Raw genomic sequence first — 17175 nt, forward strand, 5'->3', positions numbered from 1 at the left:
GCACTCAACATGGTTGTTGGCAAATTACAAAAAGGCAATCCTCGTGCATAACTAAGTTATTACTATTAGTGAATAAAGTTAATAAATTCTTGTAAATCGAGGTTTATACCCAATTCTCACGAGGAATAAACGTCATGACTAATCTGGCGACTCTTCGGAGTCCTGGTATGTAATAACTTTATTTGTAAGAAAAGGTCACGCACAAATATACGTAGTGCCTGGAGGTCATTTTCCATTTACCACATGGAGCAAGTCATAATAGCAATTAGTCACTAGTTGTAATAGCAAACTTTATCTGTTCCAACATTAAGGAAGCACAGTAAAATTAAAATAATTCCGGTTTACTAAACAAATAAGTCTCTTAAACAAAGAAACGTGGATGAAAAACACAACTATTTTCAGTGAGGGGGCTCTTTAAAGCAATAACATTTCAGCAAGGCGTTTTCATGGCTCAGTAACTGGCGCTTTGCGACCAGACGCCGAGTGGGCATAAGGCAAAATCACTGAAGCTAATGATGCAAACTTACAGTGCAAAAAGGTTCATGACTGGACACAGTTTTTGATACCTAGTGTTTCTTGAACTGCTCTTATTAATTATGAATGAATTAACAGATTTGGAAGATATGATGAAGTGTCGCACATGAACACTGAACTAAACTCACTGAACTACCTAACATCAATTTAACTTTCAAATGATGGTTTTAAAATCATTACACTTACAAAAAACTAAAACGTTGTGTACAGATTATGGATTGTAAGAAAATTTGATGTATGAAATAAAATAATGGAATGTCATGTAATAAATCGTCTTAATAGACACAAAAATAACTATGTTTAAATGTTCGACTTCAATAGAAGCACTGAACTTGAAATGGCAACGAATAGAAGTCCAAATTATCGAAAAAATGTTGTGACCTTAATAAAAACCTTCATATATCAAATATCATTGAGCAAACTTATTTGTCATAAATTATGGTTTAAACAATTCTGGACGAAGTCAATTTACGTTCAGGTGTCCTTTGAAAATGTCCGGCTTAATTTTGCCCTTCACGCAAATTCGGATACTTTACCGTCGGCAGCAGGAAGGTGATTAGGAGTGTGGTTAAGAAGGTGGTTAGGATGAGACCGGCCAACGGATGAGCATGAAACAACTTTTATTTAAAACAACCCCAGACTCACTTATCACCGCTGCTCGCCAATAAACATGGCATAAATGTAATCACAAGCGCGTTGGTTCCCCTCTACTGTCAAGAAATTTCAAACAATATCCGTATGGTTATTATTTAGACTATCAAATGGCGAGTGGCGACGACAAACCCAGTTGCCATATGAACCATTCAACCAACCGGCCACATTCCACGTACGCACAAGCTGACAAGCTGCAAGGTCACATACGGCAAGAAAAGATGCGACAGCAAGGTCGGTAAAGTAGAGCACGGCTCTCTGTGGAAATAACGATACATTCAGCAATCTGACACATAATTCTGATAATTACTCTCTGCGTTACTTAAAGTTAAATAAATGAGCTGGGCTTGAGCGATGAATAGTGATAAGATTAAGAAAAGATAAGAACACCGGATAAACTGAATTAAGTTACATTAGTTAAATGGAATGCAAATTCTTGAGTTTGCATTTTATAAAAGGTAAAAATACGATATTAGGACAAAAGACAAAATTAGATCGTGCTTTAAACAAAATATTGCATTATAACTACGACCGCTGTAAGTGTAAATGACGGACCAGTAAGAAAACCTTCAAGAATTAATACATATTAAATGTTATTATATAGATTAAGCGACGGTTCGGTTTATTAATCAAGATAAAGCTTCCAGGGCTTAGAAGTCCGAGAGCAACGTAACCTTCAGAACTACAACATGAAATTGAAATGAGACATGCTGTTTTCTCAATCGGGACAAAGAGTAAAATGAAACCTGCGCGACAGCACGCCTCTGCGAGATATGTGGCGTGCAGAGAAATGAGTACATGGCAGTAAGTAGCACTGAGTAAGTAGCACTGAGTAAGTAGCACTTCCATTTCACGCCTATTTCACTTCAATTTGTCCGGATGTTGGGCCCTCTATTACACCACACTACACAGAAAAGAGGCTATTTGACCCTCATTAACAATGACATGTAATCTTATTAACCTGGCCTCTATAGGGTTATCCGTAATGATAGCTATCACGCCTGGAAAAGTAGGACAAGGTCAAATATCACGCCGGATAGTGGAAACGTATAACTATATATTTGTCTCATCAGTCGATTGAAAAGTTGGTTGAAACTGAAAGGTCGGTTGAAACTTGAGACGATTAGTATATAATGAAGACGGAAATGAACAATATCTGATAACATTGGTATTCAATAACTGGTGACAAACGATCTCGAGTTTGTTCTAGGTTTTCTTGAAAAAATACGAATTAGAAATCTCTATCTAGCATAATATCAAGGAAAGTTGAACAAACAGACTACGAGACTATCACGCCGGATATACACCTAGTTCCTTGTATTCGTGGCATTAACAAGGTCCTCACTAAAAATAATCTCGTAAAAATAGAAACTCGGGACATATGATTAATTTATATGCTCTCAAGTCCTATAAACCTAAAATCAAATCAAAACATTAACCCATTTGTCCAGCCTTAACCAATTCAGGTACTTGAATCCTAGAGGCTATAAGCCCATCACCTGGACCACGCAGCCATCCAATGTGTAGTGGAATCTTAAAGAAAAACCTACAAAATATCACGTACAACACAGAAATAACAAAATATCACATAAATGATCACAATATATCACATTGGAGTAAGAGGTGGGACTAAGTGCGGGTCCGGTGTTACACAGACGCGCGCCATCTGGATAACAAGGTAACTCATCACCTGGCCCAGCAGCCTTGTGGTAATAGAGTCAGCAATGGGTATTATAACCATATATGATAATACTATTTAAGGTGCTGAGGCATGCTTGGTTGCGCTCGAGCTGTCATAATAGTATCGAAGGGGTATAGGACGCAGCGGCGGAAGTCACTGCGGCGGTGTACAGTCCGGCGGAGGACGGTACAGCGGAGGTCGGTACGGCGGTAGTTTCCAAAAAGGTTGGACGGTACGGCGGATCACATGACACCAACTTTACTTTGGACAGTACGGCAGTACTACTACTAGTACTACTAGAAACTGTACCTATAAGATAGACCTAGCACTGCTAATATAACAACAACGTTGCTATGTTGTAACGCACAAATGCAATAACTATGAAAAAGCAAGGCGACACAATTTGAATCATTATATTTCAAATATAATCTTTAGATCATGTAATATTTCACAATCTGGGCTGTCAGGCTCGGGCACTAAATTTTAATTCTATGTAGTTTTGTTCGGATATTAATAATAAAACTTAGTTCGTTAAATGATAATTATTTCTTCTAGCAGTTTGACTGTGGGAAGAATTAACGAATTGACAAGAAGGAATAAATAACTAACTTAAGGAATAAATAATTAACTTATTTAATAAGAACATATAAAATGCAGCTAATAATCATTCAACTTGAAAACGGCAAGAGCAGATAAATATAATTACATGAGAAGATTGCGACTAGAATACAGACAATATCAAGTTGTACAGTTAAGAATAAAGACATTGCCCTATTAACAGTGCTTTGTGTTCACTTACGTGTATCGGTATACACATGTACGAAAAGAAAAAAGTGGTGATAGGATCTCGAGTTTGTTCTAGAATTCTATAGATAATATTCTCTAAGAATAGCTGTACAATAAAGACCGTACCAACAGTGCCATGTTATCTGTTATAACGCAAAAATTCAAGCCAATAATTAAGAAAAAACAAGGAGACACGCCTGAAATGCGGTTAGTATCACAGATTTAATCAAAGTGAACCCTTGGTAACCTGAGTCATACAAATCAAAGTTTGGTTTATTGTGCTATTTGAAAATTTACAAATTGAATTTTGAACCGTTATCTTTCAAATTTAATTTTGAAGTCATTTATTTTGAAATATTATGCTATTTAATATTTACAAATCCCACAATTTGAGCTGTTATCTTTCAAGTTCAATCCTCAAATTATGTTACATGTTAAAATGAGGAAACGTAGCAGACGTATTTCAGTGTACGCAGTGTAATTCTAGAGAAACAAGCCTTTGTTTAATAAAAATTTGCAAACTTTTAACGGAGTGAAATTTGAGCGTTATAACTTAGACCCAAAACTAAATTGAGAAAACTTTTGGCATGAATCCTTCAATTCATTTAGTAACTCTCTTTAATAATTAAAGTGGTCGTGCCGAGGAAGTCAATAAAGTATGCGCTCGGTAACTAGAATGCCTGAGCAAAGATCAGTAGTCCAGACTCCAGATATCATAATCTCCCCCAAAGCGTTGTATAAAATCGGTGAGAATAAAGCAACATTTACCAGGAGGCAGGAGCTGCGGTCACTCTCAACCACTAAGTACGATAGCAATCTGACGAAAAGTATTGCGTTCGCTATCAGACTTCCATTTCAGACAGAACAAATGGGAATTATAATGGCTGGCCGCATGATAGGTTCAATCATATTCATATTCAAGTATGGTCAAATTAGTAGTTATGTTTATTGCATATATAAGTAGGGCCTGTCATGATATCATGGATCGCTTAGGTTCCACCAGGATCTGGTAGTCCTCATAATTCTGCGGCCTCTATGTATCGTTATCTCGCACAATTCCGTATAAGACCCTTGTGAGTTTGGCATGTGAAAATTTGCAGCCTTCCAGACATTGATTGGGTTAACGAGGTGTCGTACGTCACCTCAAGATCGGGTGACAGGGGGCTGACCAGGCCAGAACCCAATTGATTGGGTCTGAGGTAACGTTATTATGAGCCTGAGATCACGTGACTGTGACGTCACCAGAGCTTGTTATCCGTTTCCCGCTCATTGGACCAGGTGAGCTTGCATGCTTGTGAATGTGGGTGTAAGTACAGCTGTACTCAGGGGTGTAGGAATGATTTTCTTCATGGGGGGCCAAATTCTAAATATTTTTTGGCGCTTCGCGCCAAAGCCTAATTTTCGAGGGTAAGGACGAAAGGAAATTGCAGCATGTGCGGTATCGCGATTTTTCACCTTTGCCGCGACAAATCGCGATTTTTAAAATCCTGGCCTCACGACAAATCGCGATTTTTTCAGTTCTCCGCGTCAAATTGCGCATTTTCCTTTAAATCTGAGGACTAAATTCGCGTATTTTCCTTCAAATCTGTGGGCCAAATATTACGTTTTCTATAATTAGTAATAGTACATGAGACCAATCAGTATCACATCCACAACCTTCCGAATGTAGGTACGGACTTCGAAAACCGAAAAAAAATATTTTTGGCTCATAATGATCAGGGTAGCATGAAACATGTACAAAAGTACATAGTTTCCAAGATAACCTTGAAAATTTTTGACTTAGAAAATTTTTGACTTCGGGGGAAAAATGTTTTTCCCCAAAAATTTTTAGAAACCTAAATTAAAAAGTTGGCCCTTTTTGGCCCCTGACCAGATTTCATGGGGGGGGGGGGGGGGGGGGGGGCGATGGCCCCCCTGCCCCCCCCCGCTTCCTACACCCCTGGCTGTACTGTAGTTTATATCTAATCTAATTACCCCCTATTATAGAAACCGTAAATTTATTTCCTGACAGAAAGCTAGAAATTTACCAAAATATCGACATTGTTATAAAATTATTTTGATGAACATTCCTTAGCTAAAATTGCACGAGAAATCGATTAAACTTGGTTTCAGAGCTCAACAATGCTTCCTTATGCCTTAAAATCCATGTTTTATCGATACAATCAATATTATGATCCTGTTTATTAATTAGTAACAGGTAACAATTTTATTTACTGATCCTCTTATTTGTAAAGCTATCCTCAATACATTATGCAGTTACAAAGTGTGATAACCGTTTCAACAGGGGTCGAATTCACAAAAATAACGTAAACCATTGATTTAAAGCAACCGCCTCTCCTCAAGGACAAAAGAAAATTGCGATTATTTGGGCCAAAAATCGCGGCGCCGCAACAAGTCAAACTAGGCAAAATCGCGGCGAATTTGCGGTGAAAGATAATGTATTTGCAGAGCTAAGTTAGATGTCATAAATTAGTTAACTAGCTTGTTAGTATAGATAGATTCGGGAGCGACAGACTCGTCAGGCAAAACAATAGCATCTATATTAATAATCTTAAGTGTTAAGATCTAAACAGACTCTTTTTCATGATGTTGTTACACGAATTATGAATTAGGGATGCACTGGTTCATAGGATTAGGGTAATGAAAATTACTAGTTGGTTTGTGTGTAGATAGTAGGTCTGTGCGGCTTCTAGTGATAATAGAAAATTATTATAATTATTACGTAAAAATTATTATAAAAGTTATGTTTATATAGAAATAAGAAGAGTAACTTACATATTGAGGCACTTTCCTAATTGTACCTATCGAGAATGACTCGGACCGAAACTTTTCTAAATCGAAATTATTTTCAAAGTTTTTCTGGAAACTACTTTTGTTCATGTTTCAAGCTTTTTCGGTCCGTACCCACATTCGGAAGGCTGTGGATGTGATTAGTTCCATATAATTATAAAGAACGTGATATTTGGCCCTCGGATTTAAAGAAGAATGCGCAAATTTGGTCCTCAGAGAACTGGAATAATCGCAATTTGTCGCGAAGATCTGTTTGTCTCGGCAAGCGTCAAAAATCGCGCTTTGTCGCAGGGAATGGGAAAATTCGCGATTCTGCAAGTGACGCGATTTCCTTTTGACCTTGCCGCTCCTGTCTCTTGATTGCTTATGATATGATGATCAGGAACACATGACGTATCATCACGACGATTATTGGTCACTCGAAATCGACCCGTTATTGTTAAGAATGCAATGTTGGTGTGATGGTTGTTTCTGCGTATTTTTTACCTGTTACTAATTAATCAACAGGATCATAAATCATAATATTGATTGTATCGATAAAACATGGATTTTAAGGCATAAGGAAGCATTGTTGAGCTCTGAAACCAAGTTTAATCGATTTCTCGTGCAATTTTAGGTCAGGAATGTTCATCAAAATAATTTTATAACAATGTCGATATTTTGGTAAATTTCTAGCTTTCTGTCAGAAAATAAATTTACGGTTTCTATAATAGGGGGTAATTAGATATAAACTACAGTACAGCTTTACTTACACCTACATTCATAAGCATGCAAGCTCACCTGGTCCAATGAGCGGGAAACAGAGAACAAGCTCTGGTGACGTCACAGTCACGTGACCTCAGGCTCATAATAACATTACCTCAGACCCAATCAATTGGGTTCTGGCCTGGTCAGCCCCCTGTCACCCGATCATGAGGTGACGTACGACACCTCGTTAACCCAATCAATGTCTGGAAGGCTGCAAATTTTCATATGCCAAACTCACAAGGGTCTTACGGAGTTGTGCGAGATAACGATACACAGAGGCCGCAGAATTATGAGGATTACCAGATCCTGGTGGAACCTAAGCGATCCATGATATCATGACAGGCCCTAATAATAATATATAAGTTAAATATATATAAAAGTAAAATAAATAAAGTAAATACAAATAAAATATAAATAAAAGTAAAATAGGTTATTCTTGAGAATAGCATATCTCAGAGTATTTATGGATCAAAGTTAAGTTGTACAGTAATACGATACAGCTTTAGCTTGCTTCATATCACCTTATCAAGGAAGGACAAGTTTCAAGAAACGAAGAACTATCTCTGTAATGTTTCTGGGGCGTTACCAGTTCTAGTAATATATTGCATGCTTGAGAATTGAGCAATGGTAATTTGCGTCACAAAATCAAACTTAATTAAATGTTACATCATTTTCTGCACAACTTTTACATTGAAAACCGTTATCTTCCAAATTTAAGACGCAGATAAGTTACTAGACCGCAGCGTAATTCTGCACAAAACCATTTTTAAAACAGTGTTAACGGAAACTTGAGTAGCTAACGCGAAAATGAACCCAAATAAAATTAAAAGTAACAAATATTTTAATACTTTTGGAATGTGGATTAACTGTTTTTATATATATATGATATAATCTAGAACCATCGCATATTTATAGAAACACCCTGGATCTGGACAATGAACTTATTATTAATTATACGAATAAAACTGGCATCATAATTTAAAGTGAAGCGTGACACCTCAACTGATCATTGGGGTAGGTAGGATTATTCTAGAATGTTCATTGACATTATTGAAATTCCTGCTGTTACGAAACATGACCACAGCGTTGGATATCAATATAAAGCTGGTCTCATGACATAATGTGGAGCGGGAAATCCCAACCGATCATTGGCCCCGGACTCGTGTAGAAGGTTCAGAACCTTAATTAAAACTCTGGCTAGCTGTAACGAAACAGAGCTGGTGCTGAACCAGGTGGTACTTTGCAGGCACGTGTAAATAATGGTTATTTTCAGCGGTAAAAGATGATTCGATGACTCGATCGTTGACTTCAGACTTATAGGGCCCTAACTGAATAAGGCCCTAGATAGGGCCTTAACTCGATCGAAAGGCGGATTTATGTACTTAGATTCATTTTACCTTGATGAGACTTCAAAATATAAAATAAAAAATGAATCTAGGAAGGCGATTTGCCTTGACGGACAAATCGATCAATAGTGTGATGCTTCTCAACATAAAATAGCACGTACCATGGCCATGAAAAAGTAAAATGATCATTGACTTTCATACTCAAGCACGACAAAATTGACGATTGTATCATGCTAACAATATTAAACATTCTATATTTGGCTGCATGCAAAATAAACAGATACGGAAATGGAGTCTCGAGAGAGATCGAAACAAATAATGCTTGAAATAGGAGCTACTAGCCAGGTAAGTTTAACTTTTCTACCATTCTATAGAGGATAATTTGTTGTAACAGCGATGAAGGTATTATCACAGTGTGACAGAAATAAAACATTCCAACACGTACAAGGCGTCAAATAACAGGTAAAATAAAGGACAGACATCGGGATATTATAAATTTATGATCACGAGTTCTGTTTTGGTGAGATATTTCAGTAATGGTATTACAAAAATGTAATAGTATTACAAAAACGTAAAAAGATAACAAAAACATTCCCAACAAATCTCACGTACCTACAATATAACTTTATGGAAGAGAGGCCTACGGAAAATTTGCTAAATTTTGAGTACCTGTTATATATTATGAGAAGCATTTAAAAAGCATTTAAAATAAAAAGGAATAATTATAAAATAGCATTCAGAATGGATAAAGATAAAAGCAGCCAAAGGCTGCAACGATTTTTCAAATCGTGATAGGAGTAGAATTCACTGAATTCTAGAGCAGAACTTTTAGAACACGATCTGTAAATAATGAATACCTTACAAGACATATTTATAACGTACGAAATGTGGCGGTTTTCCGAAAATTTCGCCATATTTTCGGACCGCCAAAATTTCGGTCGTCGTAATAGAATCCGTCGCATTATCTTTTAGCTTATTTCAATGACTGTGCCTTCACTGCTTTATATTGTTTCTAAAAAGTAATATCAAGTAAAATAAATAAATAAATTCTGGCATCTTTGGACAAATATTATCACCACACCAATGACGAATTGAATGTCAAGCAATACAGTTTAAATTTGCATTAAGATACATGTATGTGCTAACATGAAAGTCTTACAGTCTTTATACAGACTAAGTTTGAACATGATTTTACTTAACGGGTGATACTCGTAAAATATCTGTTCCATATATTGGACCGTCGACGAGTCCAACTCGTCCTGGTAGGTTGTAAACCTACAAGATTTTACCGAATTTCAGAAATTTCCTTACTGCTTACTGTCACAAAAAATGATGAAAAATACCCTTATTTTCTGTGACGTCCGAAATTTGACGGTTTTTGTTCAATTTCGCCATATTTTCGGACCGCCAAAATTTCGGTCGTCGCAAATTAGGCCGCCATAAATATGTCTTGTAAGGTATCACGTACAGGAGATAGAAAGGGAGCAAGATCGGATCGGAATGTAAAATAGTTTAACTTTAGGTCTTGGGAACCAGTATTACACAAACACAAATTGTATTGTTAGTAGACTTTCTGAACGGTCAATATCCAACAACGAAGTAAGAACTTATGAAATCCGAATAAATTAAAGTAAGGACGGCTCAAAGTCTTGCCTCAGGTGGATAATCGTTATTTTTCAAGGAAATACCGGATACCACGAGCACCATATAGAAAGGGAGTAAGATAAGGTCTGCTTTAAGACTTTAAGATATGTGAAATTAAGTTAGCAGAATAATGAATTTCATTACCGCATAGCAAGAGTTATATTTGAATATTTGTTCATTAATGTAAGCTCATTGCTCAATGGTCTGCACACGCCGGATCCCAGCTTGTACAACCCAACCTAGCAATCATTACAAAGAAGGTGCCATTATGGGCCCAGTGATTTGATTTAAGGGGGGGGGGGGGGGGGGGGGGGTTCAACCTGAAACTTTTGTGAAACTTGATTCTGACATAGCAGTTGACCAACAAACTAGGACCCGTGACCAAACTTTTGAGGGGATCCCGGACTTTTTGGGGAAGTCACTTTTGCGAAAATCGCGAACTGAGATGTGGGGAGTTTTCTTCATTTTTAGTGGTCTTTTGGCTTTAGTTTCCACATTTCTATAAATATTAAGCAAAAAAGTCAAATTACAAGTCAAGTTAGGTTAACGATGCCGCACGAAAAAATTGATCGCTTATAAAAAAACTTACCCGAAGAGAGTCTCTTTCAGAGTTCGCAGCCATTGAATCAAAATCAAATAAAAACAAATGAAAAATATAAACAGGAGACAAAAGACGACGAACATGAAATGCAGACGAAGAAAATGCAATTGCAATGTTGATGCGATTGCATGAATAATGAATAAGCAGCCAGAGGTTGCATATCAAGCTTGAAATACTGCCAGGTGGTTCTGGACCTTCATTAATCTAGAAGTTCTAGAATATTCCCTGCTACTCTGCTGGCTTAATAAATGCTGGCGGGGCACAGGAAAGTTAGCGTACTCTTCTGGCTGGGAATCTTAAAGTACTGTAACTACCAACTATTGATACTTAATATGTGCTAAAAGGACATATGTCCTATGTATATTATAACTTATATGGTCGATTTCCATTGAACATACTATTCATTTATTGGTAGACGTCTTCTAGAACATTCTACCTGGCGAAATGTTCTGGAAAAATCGAACAAAACAAAACATAGCCACCACGAATGCCAAAATATAACATATTTACATAATTATCTATCAGGTATAACTATCGCGTAGTTGTATAGCTACGAAGTACGATGTCAGACATATAATAGAAAGTTTAGACCCTCGTAGCTCATCTTGGAGCTTCATTAATTAGGATATTCTAGAAATTTCTACACTAGCTTATATTATTATATATATTAGTGCACTTTGCTGAATACTAAGTACTAAAAGTGCTATTAAGCAATGAGGACATGATAACTGATAAGGATATTATTACTTAATAAAGATAATTCCTTTTGTTCTGTTCCAGGAAAGTTATGTAATATTTTGAAATTTGATAGGGAGGGACCCCTCCCTATCATATCACAAAAAACGATAATCGTAATATAAGTTATACTGCCAACTTGCGTGTTGATCAACACGCGGGCGGGAAGCAGAACTACAGCAATTTTTTTGATCGACAAACTTTCAAAGTTTTTACACAAAGTATTATCTACATTACTCTATTGTAAAAATATTAGCCGAAAGACATGTACGTGCCTTGACAAGTGACCAAGTGTAAACAAAATTAGGGACACAGAAACACTAGATGACCAGTTAACTGGTCATAGCAATTACTATACATCGGGCCCTGAGTGCACCTATGAGTGGAGCTATGCTGCAACCAAGGCATGCTAGGTTTATTCAAATGGACTAAAAGGTCACAGTTTAAAATATAAATATCATAGAAACGGACCACAAACATATAAGATTTAAGAACTTAATATTAAGATAATATCTCATTACAATTAATTTAAAGATATGCTCACTATAAACAAATATAATATCACTATCATGAAATTTAGAGTTCACAATTTTAGAGTTTAAAGATTTAGAGAATTATGATATTATTTATATCTGATATTTATTTATTCTGAAGGAATGCACACATATTTAATCGGTAAAAGCAGTGAAATTGTGCGATGGCGTGCAGCAGCAGCATTGTTAACCAGCTCTTAGTAAGTCATATCTCGTTTTAGGGGACACACGCCAAAACCTTCTTTGCCGGGATTCGGGATTTGGTTTCATATTATGTCTATGAAGATACTAGAAAGCCCGTGGTAACAGGGATGAAGCTAGTAGGTTTCTATTTTTTGGTAGTCAGTTTTTATAGCATCAAAAAATATCCGTCATAATCGAGTATACAGCCCATTAAAATGTAGCTCGCACTGAACACAATGTAATTACCACAAAACCGATCAAAATGATGTTAAAACAATCATTGCACGTGCACGTGCACATTTCAACACCGTTACCATGGTTACTTTGCAACTACATATTTCTCGTCTAATTTGCACGTGGGCGGTCGTACAACAGAAATAATTCTTTGAATTATAGTAGAGATAGAAAACCCGTGGTCACAGCTTCACAAGGAGGAAGCTAATAGTATTTTTTGTTAGTAAGTTTAAATCGCGTCAAAAAATATCCTACACAACCGAAGATACAGCCAATTAAAATGTTGCTCGCACTAAACACAGCGTAATATCAACAAAACCGATCATAATGACGTTAAAACAATCATTGCACGTGCACGTGCGTGTAACAATCCTCGTTACCATGGTCACTATGCAACTTCATATTTCTCGTCTGATTTGCACGTGGGCGGTCGTACATACATCAGAAATAATTCTTTGAATTATAGTAGAGACTAGAGATAGATAAAAAATAAGATTTGATACATTGATAGATGATTTTAGATGATTTTAGAAGAAAAATTGTCTTAAATAATTTTCTAGCTCGAACACAAGGGTCCCCCCTTGTACAAGGTTTACAAGGTTTACAAGGTTTACAAGGTTTACAAAAATAGATCTATATATTATAGTATAACGAGTCCAACTCGGCGCAGGTCTTGGTAGGTTATAAACCTACAAACCAGTGCCCGACACCAGGCTTTTTAGATACCTCATTTATTGGACCTCTGCGCATGGAAGAAGATCCAGTGATCACCCGTAAAAGAATTGATTGAAATGTTTGCTGGAAGACGCTGCATCGTTCTCAGGAAACACAGACACAGATATCGACAGATAGTGTGTTTGCTGGTGACCGCGCAAGCACTAAAAAGAAATGATACGACACAAAGGGGAGTTCATTGTTGCAGCCTGAAGGCTACTCTATAATGATTGAGGAGACCTAATCAAGTTCAAGTAAGGACATGTGATATATTTTATAGAATATGAAAATTCGAAAGCTTGCATTTTTGTTTATTTGTCTTAGTCTTACAGTTACTCTTACAGTCTTACCACTGGGCAATCAATGACCAGCAGATAATTATAGCCTCATGAAATAGAGTCTTATATGTGTAACGGGAGCACTTTACAATGCAAAACCTTCTAGTTTTGGATTATGTAATAATTCATTATTATTATATTTTAATAATTTATTTTTTCAGACTTCATCTGGGACCCCTCCCTATCACAAAAAACGATAATCGTAATATAAGTTATACTGCCAACTTGCGTGTTGATCAACACGCAGGCGGGAACCAGAACTACAGCAATTTTTTTGATCAACAAACTTTCAAAGTCTTTACACAAAGTATTATCTACAATACTCTATTGTAAAAATATTAGCCGAAAGACATGTACGTGCCTTGACAAGTGACCAAGTGTAAACAAAATTAGGGACACAGAAACACCAGATGACCAGTTAACTGGTCATATCAATTACATCGGGCCCTGAGTGCACCTATGAGTGGAGCTATGCTGCAACCAAGGCATGCTAGGTTTATTCAAATGGACTAAAAGGTCACAGTTTAAAATATAAATATCATAGAAACGGACCACAAACATTTAAGATTTAAGAACTTTATTAAGATAATATCTCATTACAATTAATTTAAAGATATGCTCACTATAAACAAATATAATATCACTATCATGAAATTTAGAGTTCACAATTTTAGAGTTTAAAGATTTAGAGAATTATGATATGATTTATATAATCGCCCCCCCCCCCCCCCATCACCAGCATTGTTAACCAGCTCTTGGTAAGTCATATCACACCAAAACCTTTTTTGCCGGGATTCGGGATTTGACTTCATATTATGAAGATATAGATTAAAAAAATAAGATTTGATACATTGCATTGATAGATGATTTTAGGATATTTTAGAAGAAAAATTGTCTTAAATAATTTTGTACAAATTGTAGACATTTAAAAAAAAATTTTGTGTCTTGAATTGAAGTATTATAAATTTGGTACTAAAAGATCCGTCTTACGATTCTGTACAAATTATTTCAAAAAAAACTTTGATACTTTTTGAGTTATAGGCATTTTAAGCCTTAAATCTGCCATTTTCGGCCCTTTTTTTACATGAAATTTACTAAGACCTTTGAGGCCAGATTTCATACCCTAAAACTCAAAATTGAGAGAAATCCTGTTTTTGAAGCGATATCTTAGACCTGGGTGATTTGTAAAATGTACAACTTTAATAGTAGGCAAAAATTTCAATTTTGCTTCTCTCGACCTTGTTTGGTTTGTAACTTCGTCATTTATTGTTCAATTATATAATCCTTTGGAGGGCTTCTTGTACGGATTGTAAGTGATGTTCAGTAAAAATTGTCTAAATTATCGGTATTTCAGTGACAGACTTTACCAAATTAAAAAAATTCCTAAAAGAAAATTGTTTTTTTCGAAAGTGCGTACTCTAAAAAAATTTTCAATGTATCAAATCTGATTGTTTTTATCTATATTTTCATAATATGAAGTCAAATCCCGAATCCCGGTAAAAAAGGTTTTGGTGTATGTCCCCTTAATTTGCTCCAGAACTTTTCGGATTGATTTTTTTTTTGTAATTTTTAAAGTGGCTTCACCTTTATTTAAAAATTCAACCGTTTATTTATAAAAAAATGTCTTTATTTCAACAATATTCCCGTTCTGACTTCTAGCTAGAGCTTTAACTACAGATAAAAAGCTGTCTTAATACGAAAATTCAAAATTGTGTGTTGCCGTCCTGGTCGATCCTTGTTTGCAATGCCAAGTACAAAGTTAACACGAACATAGCTCACTGTACGTGTAAAACCACGAACATAGCACTGTACGTGTAAAACAGTCCCACGAACCAGAGCACAACCCATTGCTCTGGAGTCTGGAGCACTTATCTTAGCATAATAGCTATAACAAGACCGTTTAGTAATATTGTGAAATTTAGTAACCGACTGACCATGTCTGATGGCGCTTCCTCCAGTCTAGCAAACAGAATATTCTTCAGAATTGAGAAATTATATGCAGATTGCAATCCAACGGAATAATATGCGATCTAAAGAAATGTTCTAGAAGGCGCCAATGGCTGGTCATGGTGTTCAAACCACTTACTACGGGCGTTGGTTTGCCAGGAAAATTAGTGCATTATTAAGCTGAACATCTCCAAAATTTCCAATGCTCAAATTGCGAGTACTAATAGTTTGGTAGCTACTCTTACAGAACTACCAGGTTAGTAATTATAATACATTAAATTTAAATGACTAGAAGATAGCGAATAAGTTTTAACTTAAAATAAGTACAAGCTACTGTACATATGAACTTAATAGAAGGAAATAATATTGTCTTTTCGCAATAACATCCGTTAAAAAGTTAGCTTTGTATATCTATTATCTAGTACTTTGTTAATCTAACTTAACAAGCCTTGAACAAAATGCACACGAAGGTGTCAGAATTTAAGGATTGCACGTTCAAAGAACTAAACTTCACTGCTACTCAACGCTAGCTTAGCACTTCCGCGTGTTTTAAAAGCATTCCTAGCATATTTCACAACAGAGGGTGTGTCAGGAGGTGTATTCAGTATCTAAAAGAGGTGTTGGCCTATCTACTCACATCGCGGATAGAAGCCGGGAGAACTAATGCGGAGAAGGCTTGTCTGCAGATCTGTTCGGGATTACCAGAGCTCAAGGGGCCGTCAAGCTCAACAGGAGAGTAAACAATGTGGCGAGGATATTATGGTTGGCAGTCTTTGAATTTTGGTCGAGTGTGAGGTGGTTCTTCAATACCTCACAAAATTCGGTTTAAATGTTGATAATGGGTTTAATTTTTAACAGGTTACATCGTCTAGTAAAGCTGTTATATATTTAAAATGAAATTACGTTATTTTCCAATGATAAGCTAACAAATTCTTGGAAATAAGGACCGAAGATTCATGCGAATCCCGCCATCTTTTATGAGCTTACAACTTTATAAGAATTAAGATGCTACAGAGCATATATATTATATAATATAATAAACTTGTAGTCAAACCTATACAGGATAATGGTTAGGACATTATGGATATTTTCTGGGAACTAATTTGCCACGACCATTTCTGTTCAGGAATGTGTTGTCCCAAACACAACCACGGAGAATTAAAGGTAGATCTGATGGGCACAACTAGCTAGAGCATAAAATGACTGTTACCTTTCCAATAATCAGCTAACAAATTCTTGGAAATATGGACAAAACGTGTATTATGTGTAGTATGCGAATCCCGTCACCTTTTACAAGCTTACAAGGAGCTACAATCTACATACCATATAAGGAGCTAGATATCATACTATAAATCACATACTTTTGAAAACGAGACCTGTATTCTCATTCAAAACTGAGAAACATCATCCAGACAAAATTATAGAACTAAACATTCGCTTGTGAGGCGTGGGTCATAGAGGCTAACATTCACGTAATCAGATAAACCAATAGAGCAACTACACCGTCTCTCTTCGTAACCTAATATCAATTAACCCAATCACTAACGGCTGTATAGCTGCTCCTGGAATGATTTCTAAATGAACGAAGAGATCAACATATTATTATGCTAAGAAAATAGCCGATCTATAATTTAAAGCTTTCTCTTTAATATACGGTTTCCGCTGGAAGCTTCTGACATACTTATAAGCAAATATATGGTACGGCACCAGC

Source organism: Bolinopsis microptera, chromosome 1, assembly GCF_026151205.1.
Source record: "Bolinopsis microptera isolate Bmic1 chromosome 1, MBARI_Bmic_1.0, whole genome shotgun sequence".
Classification (NCBI taxonomy): domain Eukaryota; kingdom Metazoa; phylum Ctenophora; class Tentaculata; order Lobata; family Bolinopsidae; genus Bolinopsis; species Bolinopsis microptera.